Source organism: Heterodontus francisci, chromosome 11 (assembly GCF_036365525.1).
Source record: "Heterodontus francisci isolate sHetFra1 chromosome 11, sHetFra1.hap1, whole genome shotgun sequence".
In the NCBI taxonomy this organism is placed as follows: domain Eukaryota; kingdom Metazoa; phylum Chordata; class Chondrichthyes; order Heterodontiformes; family Heterodontidae; genus Heterodontus; species Heterodontus francisci.
This window is the reverse complement of record NC_090381.1, coordinates 62,261,337-62,273,987: the sequence shown is the minus strand read 5'-3', so window position 1 is coordinate 62,273,987 and position 12,651 is coordinate 62,261,337.

Genomic DNA, 12,651 nt, shown 5'->3' with positions numbered 1-12,651 from the left:
GTTGTATTGGTGTCCAAGAAGTCAGAACTTCACAGTACCCTATGTCACTCACTCTTTCCATAGTAAGTACCAACACAGATACATCTACTTTGGGAGGGAGTGAGGTAGTTTAAGGACATTTCTGTGGATGATACAGACAGCATGAATGAACAGGTTATGGTGGTGGTGAGGAGGAAACTGGAATCTGTAGCTAAATTGCCAGCTCACATCCTTTTTTAGCTGCAGACCATAATGTTTTAGACCTCATGGGAATGTGTATTTAAAACAAATATGTTAATTCAGCATCAATGTCTTTTACTGCCATTGGAGATTGTGCCAAGCACCATACAGGGTCGAGCAGTGACTGGAGCAGTTCATTACCTGCAGGGTATGCAGTCGTACATGACAAAGGTATGCAGACTTCCACCCCTGCTTAACAGAACTGTCATGGATTGTATGGTGACAGCAGAGGCATCTGCAGAATAACCCCCAGTGATATAAGATTTAAGCCCAGAGCATCCCTCAAGAATGCTTAAACTGATGACATAGATGCCCTACGCTTCAATCTATAACAGAATTTCTTGTGCAAGGTTCAACCTGCTGAGTTAATGGATACAGGTTGTTGTTACACAGGACTTTATTGTTCTTATGGCTGTACAAGGATCTATTCCCATGAAGCTCGGTGGCCAACCTGCAGGAGTGTCCAACAGGGGGGTCATAGCTGAAATTGGTAGCAATAAGGCTGCTGACATTCATGGAAGTGTAACATCCAGGGTAATCAGTGATTCTCAAATGACAATGGATGTGTAAAAAAGCACCAGTCTGGCACAGCAGCATTGTATATTGTACCACCAGTTCAAGACCCATCTCATGAGCCAGCATAAGGAGGTACAGGTCCATTTGCAATCCCAGGAAGCTCCACTAATGCCAAGCTATCTCAATTACTCCTCCCAGAGGGAAAGCACCTACAATAGCACAGGATTCAAATACAGAACACACAAAAGATAAGCCATCCTCAGAGGAAAGACCAGAGTAAAGAACACATTTACTAATAACTTTTAAGGAATTTATTTTGATTGCTCTTTATGTCTGTTGTGTGCAGAGGTTTCTTCTGATGGTGCAACGTAAAGCTGTTATTTGAAAGTATTGGCATCCAAGACAGCTAATTTAGTTTAGAGGGAAATGTCGCTGGAGGTATATTAATCCATTGTAACCTGCACAACTAGAACAGACTATTAATGCATTGAATAGATGAAATGCTAAATTGGGGGCCTTGCCAATAAAAACCTGATGTGGGGCTCTGGCTGCTTGCAATGATATTTGAGAAGGGATACCTTCTGGTTGATTTCTACTGTCTTGCTCTGCTTTTATCTGTGGATGCAAGCGTCCATCTGCCTCTCTGGATGCAATTGTTTTGTAGCATGAAGCAGACTATGAGAATCATGGAGACCCTGATTGAACTGCATTTTTAGGCATGCCATGCCTATATGTCTATATTGTCTATATGTCCATGTCTATATTGTGTTTAGTCATTACCCTGAAGACTGTATAGGTCTTGTTGCATCTCTATGCTACTGCAGTTCTCAATATCATAAGACAGGGGTAAAGAAGGTATCCTTTGTTTCCAAGAAGCATCCTTGCTGAATGCTTTTGCTTCAAATATCCCCAGCATAGCAGATTATCTTTAAAAAGTATCCTGTCTGCTGCTTGGGAATCACATAATTATGGGTTGTAGGTCACCACCATTTATGAAAGGAAGTGTCTGTGTGGGTGCTTGATTTTAGGGAATCATTTGTATTGAAAAAAAGTTTTGCCCCCACCCCTCCCCCCCTCATTTAGTTGTAGGATTTTCAGGGGGAAATTGATGACATTTCACTTCAGTGATTTGCTTGATGTTCTTACGTCCAAGGCGAGAGCAATGCACTGTTAATTCAGGCCCACGACTCCACAGGTCATAGCATATTAGTAAAGTTTCCCACCTACTGGAAAATAGCCAAATTAAACACTCTATTTGTCTCCCAGAATAAAGCACACCAAACCAGGTTTCTTTTAACAACAACAAAATTAACTATTGATTAATAAACTAAGTCATAAATAATAATGAGATAACTCTATGTGAGAAAAGATTCTTTTAAAACTTCTTATTCTTCCGAACTCTCATGCACATACACATACATAAAAAAAAAATGGTTAACCGGTTTTAAAAGGATGTTTTGGTTTACAGCTGTTTCTTAAGAATAATAAAATAACTGGGTTGTAACATTCTGGTAGGATATTTCCGGGTTGGTGAGGTCTCCCAGAGTCGAATAGACAGATACCTCTCGAAGTCTCTCCAGGTGAGATTGATGAACAGTCTGTGATGGGTAAGCATTCACAACACTTTGTCTTCGGCAGGCATCACACAGATCTTTCAGAAAAAGGTGTAGCAACAGGTCTACTTGGGTTTTGAAATAGCAGTCTAGTAATAGAAGCTTTCTTGAGCTTTCAGGATCTCGCAAAACATAAGAGGCAACAGGAATCGCTCCTGAGGCAGAGACATTTCAGAGACTGGAGGCAATAGGAATATACTACCTTTTAAAATGCAGGGCTTCCTCTAAGTAAAGGAGAGCAGAGAGCTCTCTCCACAGAACTCTCTCCACAGAGAGCAGCAACTCCTCTTTTCCTGGGTCTTTTCCTCTCCAGGGGACTTTTTCTCTCTTGAGGCAGACCACAGCCAAATGTAGAAGGCAAACCTTTTTCAGGGAGAGTTCTTTTATCTCTGGTCTGCAAAAAACAGGTTCCAGACAGTTTTTTCTGCCTCCTGCCTGTCCAGCACTGGTGTCCACAATACAAGAGAGAAACTGAAACGCTAACAATAAAGTCATGTGACCTGTCATTTCCCTTGTTTGGAACAGGTGTCTTGCAGTCTGTCCCCCTCAGTTCAAACACCAAGTTTCAGCATTCAATGTTCACAGAAAAAAAATCCTTTTTCTCAGTCTGTTAAAAACATGGAATTTCAAGCTTTCAAATAAAAAACAAAACTCTTGTGACAACGTAGAGATGGACTATAGATTGACTGACTGATATTGCTAATGTCTCAAGGGGCAGCTTGGAATAACTGAAGCTACAATGGTTCAAGGGGGTGGTGATGCTAACTGTCACTGCTCACATCATGCTTGTGGTGGAAGTGCCACATCTTTATCAGTTGCTTCTTACTGAGACAGAGGTCACGAGGCATTTCCTTCAGAAATTCCCAGGTTGGTGTGCTTTGGTCTGTACCCACAGATGTATAGGTAAATGCGGGTGTGCCAATCTCACTTAGGTGTATACAAACCTATCTCACATCCCTCCTTTCATCACTTTTATCTCCTAAGAATTACAAAATGTATCCACTGGACATCCCACATCCAAAATATTGATATTGGCCATGATAAATCTTACATGAAAACAGAAAGATAAAAGTTGGTCAAAAATAAAAATAAGTTGAAACTTTCATATTTTCCACCCTAACCATTTTGTTTTTGCTATTATGATACTTAAAACAGTTTTATCATTGTATTTAATGTCTTTTCCTATAGTCACGTTAACAAGGCCCAACTGTTAAAATCTCAACAGCCTCATTCTGCAGCAAACAGATCAGCAAGAAATTAATTTGCCAATATGGCTTCCTACCGGAAATCCACTGTGAGTTAAATTCCAACCCTGGACTTTAATGGCGTAGGGATGAACTAAAAGACGTCAGCTGTGTTTTTTTAATTCAATCATGGGATGTGAGCATCATTGACAAGGCCAGCATTTATTGCCCATTCCTAATTGCCCTGGAAAGGGTGGTGGTGATGAGCCACCTTCTTGAACCGCTGCAGTCCATGTCATGCAGGTACGCCCACAGAGCATTTAGGAAGGGAGTTCCAGGATTTTGACCCAGTGACAGTGAATGAACAGCGATATAGTTCCAAGTCAGGATATTGTGCAACTCGGAGGGGAACTTGCAGGTGGTGGTGTTCCCATGCATCTGCTCCCCTTGTCCTTCGACGTGGTAGAGGTCACGGGTTTGAAAGATGGTGTTGAAGGAGACTTGGCAAGTTGCTGAGAATGGAATTAAATGAAGTACACAAAACAACCATCTACAGTCTCCGCATATTAAAGTGGGCATATTGGTGTTATCGTAATCTGCCTGCTATAATTGTTGGATGGTGTATCACCTCTTCCAAGCAGTAAGGCTGTCCTGGCTAACGGAAGACCGAGAGCAATGAATGGTATGCATACACTCACTGTCGCAGATTCTTCCTTTCACAGAAGGTGAGATTCTCTCCAAAGTGAGCACAGACTACCCTGTGTTTGACGACAAATCCAAAACTGACCATCGTTTATATCCAACCTTGTCATCTCCTACCTCAGATGAGTGAACTTTACAGCCCTGACGATCACCAAATCTAACTTAACAAAACCCACTGAAACCTGAAAGAAAAACCAAACATAGAAAGAATGATCCATGGAGGTATTTAAGTACAAATACAGTATGAATATGAGATGGGACAGGACATGCCCAGGAAGGGTGATGGTGGTGTCTGGGACATTGGATGTAAGGCTGTTGCTTGACTAGTCTGTGGGACAGCAAATTTGGCACAAGCCCCATATGTTAGTAAGGAGGACTTTGCATGGTTGACAAGGCTGGGGTTTGCCGTTGTCGTTTCCGGTGCCTAGGTCGATACAAGGTGTTCTGTCCAGTTCTGTTCCTTTTCAATTTGGATAGAGGTTTTGTACAACTGAATGGCTTGCCAGGCCATTTCAGAGGGCAGTTAAGAGTCAACCACATTGCTGTGGGTCTTCTTTGGCCTCCTTGTCTCGGGAGACAATGGGTAAGCGCCTGGAGGTGGTCAGTGGTTTGTGAAGCAGTGCCTGGAGTGGCTATAAAGGCCAATTCGAGAGTGACAGACTCTTCCACAGGTGCTACAGATAAAATTGGTTGTCGGAGCTGTTACACAGTTGGCTCTCTCCTTGCGCTTCTGTCTTTTTTCCTGCCGACTGCTCAGTCTCTTCGACTCGCCACACTTTAGCCCCGCCTTTATGGCTGCCCGCCAGCTCTGGCGATCGCTGGCAACTGACTCCCACGACTTGTGATCGATGTCACAGTACTTCATGTCACGTTAATAGGTAAAGGCATTAGTGTCTCTTCTGGTTCCTGAGCTTTCTGCCAAAGGGAACAGTTTCTCTCTATCTACTCTGTCTCGACCCCTCATGATTTTGAACATCTCTATCAAATCTCCTCTCATCCTTCTCTTCTCTAAGGAGAGCAACCCCAGGTTTTCCAAGCTATCCCCATAACTGAAGTTCCTCACCCCGGACCCATTCTCGTAAATCTTTTCTGCAGCCTCTCTAAAGCCTTCACGTCCTTCCTAAAGTGCGGTGTCCAGAATTTGATACCGCACCAGTGTTTTAAAAAGGTTCATCATAACTTTCTTGCTTTTGAACCCTATGCCTCTATTTATAAATCTCAGGATCAAATCTGCCTTTTTAACTATGCTGCCACCTTCAACAATTTGTGCATGTATACCCTCTGTTCCTGGTCACTCTTTAGAATTGTATCCTTTAGTTTATATTGCCTTGCCTCATCTTCCTGCCAAAATCTATCAGTTTGCACTTCTCTGCATTAAATTGCATCTGCCACATTGTCTGCCCGTTTCATCAGCCTGTCTGTATCCTCTTGAAGTTTAGCACTATCCTCCTGACAGTTCACTATATTTGCAAGTTTTGCGTCATCTGCAAATTATGCCCTGAAAACCGAGCTAAATGTATTTAATATAGATCAATAAAAGCATTGGTCCTAGTATCGACCCTGGGGAACTCCACTGTATACCTTCCTCCAGTCTGAAAAAACAACCGCTCACCATTACTCTCTGTTCCCTGCCACTCAGCCAACTTCGTATCCATGCTGCCACTGTCCCTTTTATTTCATAGGCTTCAACTTTGCTGACAAGCCTGTTATGTGGCACTTTATCAGATGCAGTTGATGTGTGCATACGGATTTCCAAAATGCATTACCCTCATCAACACACTCTGTTACCTCATCAAAAAAGTCGTCAAGATATTTAAACACGATTTGCCTCAATCCATGCTGGCTTCCCTTAATTAATCCATACTTGTCCAAGTGACTGTTAATTTTGTACTGGATTATTGTTTTAAAAGCTTTCCCACCACCAAGGTTAAACTGACTGGCCTGTAGTTGCTGTGCTTATCCTTATGCCTTTTGAACAAGGGCGTAACATTTGCAATTCTCCAGGCCTCTGAAACCACCCCAATATCTAAGGATGCTTGGAAGATTGTGGTCAGTACCACCGCAATTTCCATCCTTGCTTCCCTCAGCATCCTCGGATGCATCCCATCCGGTCCTAGTGGCTTACCAACTCTAATTACATCCTGCAATTGCTCCATGATGATATGACTGCAACTGCCTTCAGTGGGAGATCTGAAGCAGACGCCTTCAAAATCCAGAACAGAGTCAAGCAAGGCTGTGTGATAGCCCCCATACTATTTACAATCTACCAGACAGTGGCTATTCACCTCGTGAAAGATCAGCTGCCCTCTGGTGCGTTTATTAAATACCACCAAAATGGAAAACTCTTTAACCTCAGTCGCCTCCGTGCCAAAACTAAACTGACCATCATAGACATATATGATCTACAGTTTGCGAGTGACTGCAGTGTTGTTGCCCACTCTGCACCAGATTTGCAAGCCGCTCTCGATCTTTTCAATTCTGCACAGAAGAGACTTGCTTGTCTTTGAACGTTGCCCAAAACAAAACTCATATCAACCCACAGCCAAATATTTCATCGCCCATATATGTTGAAGGAGAGACTTTGGAATATGTTGAGCACTTCCCATATCTAGGCAACCACCTCTCTCAAAAGGTCACCATTGATGAGGAGATCCAACACCAGCTGCACCAGCTCAGCCTTCTACAAACTACAGAAGCGAGTGTTTGACAACGAAGACCTCCGCAAGTCAACAAAAGTCCTAGTGTACAGAGCAGTTGTTGTCACCACACTCCTATACTGCAGTAAGACATGGACTGTGTATCAGCGACACATAAGAGCACTAGAGAAATTCCATCAGCAATGTCTCCACCACATGCTGCGGATTCAATGGGAAGACTGTCAAAGAAATGCTAGTGTCCTACTTTAAGCCAGTTCCATAAGCATTCAGTCAAAACCAACTTCGATGGACTGTACACTGTGTCCGGATGACCGAAAATCATCTCCCCTGCCAGGTCCTGTTTTCTCAACTCCCAAATGGCCAGCTTTCCAAGGGAGGACAAAGCAAATGCTTCAAAGACACTCTGAAGCTCTATTTGAAATGCGGCAGCATTTACTTTGATAACTGGGAGGAGCTTGCAACCAATTATTCAAAATGGCGACAGCGTGTCCATCAAGCTGCATCATGTTTCGAGTCCAAACATATTAGTGATGAGGCAGAGAAGGAAAGAAAAGGATGCAAATCCTGCACTCCTGTTCACACTACCTCGTTGGATGCCCTGCTCTATGTGCCCAAAGATCTGCTGGTTGAGAATTGGCCTGTCACCTGAAGACCCATGGCAGAAACTAGCAACCTCGAGTAGACATCATCCTCAAATCAAGGGACAGCTGACGACAAATTACAGCCAGCTTATCTAGTACCTGCGCTTTCTTAATTTTTAGCCCATCTAGTATCTCAGCTACCTTATCTTCGATTATGACTTTGGCAGCATCCTCCTTCTAGGCAAAGACAGGTTCAAAGTACTTATCTAGCAACTCAGCTATGCCCTCTGCCTCCATCTGTGGGTCTCCTTTTTGGTCCCACTCCTCTTACTACCTTTTTACTATTTATATGTCTACAGAAGACTTTTGGATTCCCCTTTATGTTAGCTGCTAATCTCTTCTCATACTCTCTCTTTGACCCATCCCTCTTATTTCCATTTTTACATCCCTCCCCCTGAACTTCCTATGTTCAGCCTGGCTCTCACTTGTATTAACAACCTGGTATGTCATCTGCCTCTTTTTTCTGCTTCATATTACTGTCCATCTTTTTTGTCATCCATAGAGTTTTGGCATTGGTTGCCCTACCTTTCCCCCTTATGGGAACGTACCTCATCGGTACCCGAAACACTTCCTCTTTAAAGGAGGAACTGTTCAATTGAGAGCTATGAAAAGTAGGCTTCTTGCCTCTGCTGTCTCTGTTCTTTTCCCCCCTTCCTGCTGTTGCCTCTTATTATTCCTCCACAGTTCTTCTCAGACTCAGCCAACTTCCCACTACTGCAATTTACTTCCCTATCTTTGGCTTATTCAGTGTTAATCTGTTGCCCATGTGGTATATTGTACACTATAAGAAATAAGAGCATATTCTCCAACTCACCAGAACCGAAACCATGGGAGATCTGAATTGAATATTGAATAACACATAAAAATCATCAGCCCACTTAAATTGTAGATCTTTCTGAATCACATCTTTGCTATCAGAACATCCTGTTTCCCCAAGTAACTTGGAGTATCTGCAAACATAAACATTTTATTCAAAATACATTTATCAAGGCCATTGATAAAAAATTCCAACAGCAAGGTTCTCATGAATTATTGTTGGTATCAGTAATCACTTGATAATTTCTGTCTAAACTGTTGCAATTTTCCACTGTTACAAAAAGTTAGCTCTGCTTTTAACCTGATTCAGCCAAAAGGGTAGGTTCAGGCAGGAAGCCCATTTTGCACCCTGAAGTCAACGGAGGGTAAAATCAGGCAGGATCTAAAATGGCTGCCTGACCTGAACATTGCTCCCCCTGTTCCTGCTAGTGGATTACGTTAAAATCAGAGCAGCTGTATAAAAATAAAAAGAGAAGTATACACAATCCCACCTTATTCACTCAAAAAATAGGTTTGTACTAAAAAGGCCTAAAATTACGACCACCTAGATCTAAATTAGGATCAGACTTCAGCAAGCTTTCAATTGTAGCTTAACATAAAGCATTACTAGTCGTTTGGTAGTACAGAACTTGAGAATTGCTGAAAATAGAGACATGTTGTCGAACCTTTTTGTCTTGCACTCATCAGGAAAATACGCAAGAATATTATTTCCCTTACATTTGTCATTCTTGTGCATTGTCCTGATGAGTGCAAGATGAAAAGCTTTGACAACATGTCTCTATTTTCAGCAATTCTCAAAAATCATAACATTAAAATCACCAAAAAGGGGGATAAAAACACAATACAGTACATGATACCTTCTGGTTAATGTGGACAAATAAGCCATATAGCAACTCCAATCTCCCATTAGAAAGGACATAAACATTAAAAACTAAAAGTACCACAGCTGCAGATACCTGCAGAAAGCTTAGGATAGCTGGGTTCAAACGGTAAGATGGACTTCATTAGGGACCTTTGGGTGGCAGGAATGGAGGTCGTGGGGTGGGGGGGGTTGTTGGTGGTGGGTGAGGTGGTAAATAGCAGGGAGCTGCTTTGGGACGGCTACCGATTACTGACCTGCTGCTGGGGAAATTTTCCAGCGGCTGGCTGCAAGGCAGATTGGCTGCCTACTTGCTCCACAGAAGCAGGCAGCAGATTTGCATAATTAAGGCCCCAATTAGGGGCCATTTTACAAGGCCACTGACATTTTGCTAATGGCAGAGCAGCCCCCCGCCACGTGGCGAGGCTGGCAGCTTCATGGAGGTGGCCTCCCTGCAGCAGTCTGGGGGTCCATCAGAGACAGAGGTTCTATGTCCCACAGCAGGAGCCACGGGCATGGAAGTATCCTCCCACCCAGAGTGGTTTGCCCCGCAATCAGCGTGGCTTACCACTCTCAGCAATCCTGAATTTTAATTTTTATTTACCTGTCTTGAGGGCGCCTGCATTTTGAGGCACCTCGAGGACTCTGACCTGCCTCAGCAGTGCCCACCTCTCCCGATGGCGTTGTTGAGGCTTCAGAGTTACTGAGTTACCATCCTTCTTTGAATGGCGGGTCCGCAAGCAGCTAATTAGGAGGCCAAATCCGATAAAATCACTGAGCTGGTCCCGCTGCTAGAAAGTGCAGGCTTGGGATCCGCTTTTTGTCCCAACATCAGAGTGCCGAAGTCAATAGTAAAATTCAACCCATTCGTTTCATGGAGACTCAGCATTTGAGGTAAAAGTTTGAAGAGTTAATTTATAGTCCAAAGATGCTCATTTTTTAAGATTATGCACATTTTTGCAAAGTGACACATGCAGTTTTGAGGTATTCCAATATCTAAGTCAAAATGTATATAGCAGTAGTCCTAGCACTGGACATCGGGGAACACCACTGTCTACCATGACCCAGTATGAGAAACATTTACCACAACTCAGTTTTCTGTCCTGAATCCAATTTTTTTTTATCCAATTGGACACTGACCCTCCTTTTCCATGAGCCTCAGTTTTGTTAATCAGCCGTTTGTGGTACTTTATCAAATGTGTTCTTAAAACCCATACAGACAGCATCCATCACATTCCGTTCATCAACCTTCGCTGTTACTTCATCAAAAAATTCAATAAGATTAGTCAAGCATTATCTGCCTTTTGCAAATCCATGCTGGCTATCCTTAATTAACTCAAACTTGTCCAAGTGCCTGTTGATTTTTTTTCCTGATTATTGTTTCTAAATCCTTACCTACCACTGATGTTGAACTAACTGGCCTGTAGTTATTAGGACTGGCCTTACACCCTTTCTTGAATAAGTGTGTCACATTTGCCACTCTCCAATCCTCTGGCACCTTCCCTATATCTAGCAAAGATTGGAAGATTATGGCAAGCCATTTCCATCAGCCTCAAGAAAACGAACATCATGGGACAGGACATCCATCAATATCGGTTACCACGCTCTGGAAGTGGTTCAAGAGTTCACCTACCTAGGCTCAACTATCACCAGTAACCTGTCTCTCGATGCAGAAATCAACAAGCACATGGGAAAGGCTTCCACTGCTATGTCCAGACTGGCCAAGAGAGTGTGGAAAAATGGCATACTGACACGGAACACAAAAGTCCGAGTGTATCAAGCCTGTGTCCTTAGTACTTTGCTCTACGGCAGTGAGGCCTGGACAACGTATATCAGCCAAGAGCGACGTCTCAATTCATTTCATCTTCGCTGCCTCCGGAGAATCCTTGGCATCAGGTGGCAGGACTGTATCTCCAACACAGAAGTCCACGAGGTGGCCAACATCCCCAGCATATACACCCGACTGAGCCAGCGGCGCTTGAGATGGCTTGGCCATGTGAGCCGCATGGAAGACGGCTGGATCCCCAAGGACACATTGTACAGCGAGCTCGTCACTGGTATCAGACCCACCGGCCGTCCATGTCACCACTTTAAAGACGTCTGCAAACGCGACATGAAGTCCTGTGACATTGATCACAAGTCGTGGGAGTCAGTTGCCAGTGATCGCCAGAGCTGGTGGGCAGCCATAAAGGCGGGGCTAAAGTGTGGCGAGTTGAAGAGACTTAGCAGTTGGTAGGAAAAAAGACACAGAAGCGCAAGGGGAGAGCCAACTGTGTAACAGCCCCGACAAACAATTGTATCTGCAGCACCTGTGTAAGAGTCTGTCACTCTAGAACTGGCCTTTATAGCCACTCCAGGCACGGCTTCACAAACCACTGACCACCTCCAGGCGCTTACCCATTGTCTCTCGAGACAAGGAGGCCAAAGAGAAGAGATATATGGCTATTAAAAGGGCCACTTATTACCTTCTTCATTGATAGAATAAAAAGTATGATGCTATTTCAGGGTGCAATTCTTCATATGTCAGAATGAAAGATTTCTTTATTGATAGTTGAACTTTCCACCATTTTCTCCTATTTCTTCCAACTGAAATTTTCAAATCAAATTGAGCAAGAATGTCAGCTTAACAAAATAATTCCTTCCACAATATCTAGTCTGAGTTCTCATGAATTTTACCCAACCCAATTAATCTCCTGAGGAAAGGTTTTAAGAAGCTTCTTCCTACTTTCTAAAGCTAAATTGATCAGATATCTGGGGCTGAATTTTCCCATTCTCTCAGTAGCGATAGGCTGGGAGGTGGCCAATGAAGGGCCACTTCTCACCTCCCCAGGTATTTTGCCCATGTTGGGAAGTCCTGCCACCACGTGAGGAGACTGTCCAGTGAAAGCTGGTGGCTTTGCAGCAGGCTCCCGGAGAGGCCCCTGCAGCAATGGCCACTGGTGCTCCACTACACCACCACCCCACCCACCTCCCCGGCCAGGATTGCCAAAGCCTGGCTGCCAGGCCCGGCTTCATCCAACCCATCTCAAATCTCTGAGAGCTTCCTGCCATTAAGGCACCCTCTCCCTGGAGCTGCAGCCTCAGCAATGACCACTGTTAGTGGTGGTGCTACTGAGCTGTCGGCGCTCTGATTTGCCCAGCAGCTCTTGGGAGTGGTCCACCGTCCTTCATTGCCATCTGTCGAAGTAAGGTTGCCTCCTGCTTTCAGTACTGGTAGTGGGACTTGCTGGTATAAGGCAAAATTCAGCCCCAGGCTTCTAAAAATAACTGACAATATGAGCTCAGTAAGATACACAAGTGACCCCAACTTAACTCCTCCTTCATGGGGGTAAATACATGTGACAATAAGCTATCATCTTGCTCCTCAATACCCCATTGGAGTTGCTTGATCAGTTTTAGGATTGTCTTCCCTTATCCCAATGGGGAAAGCTCAAATCTCTTGGC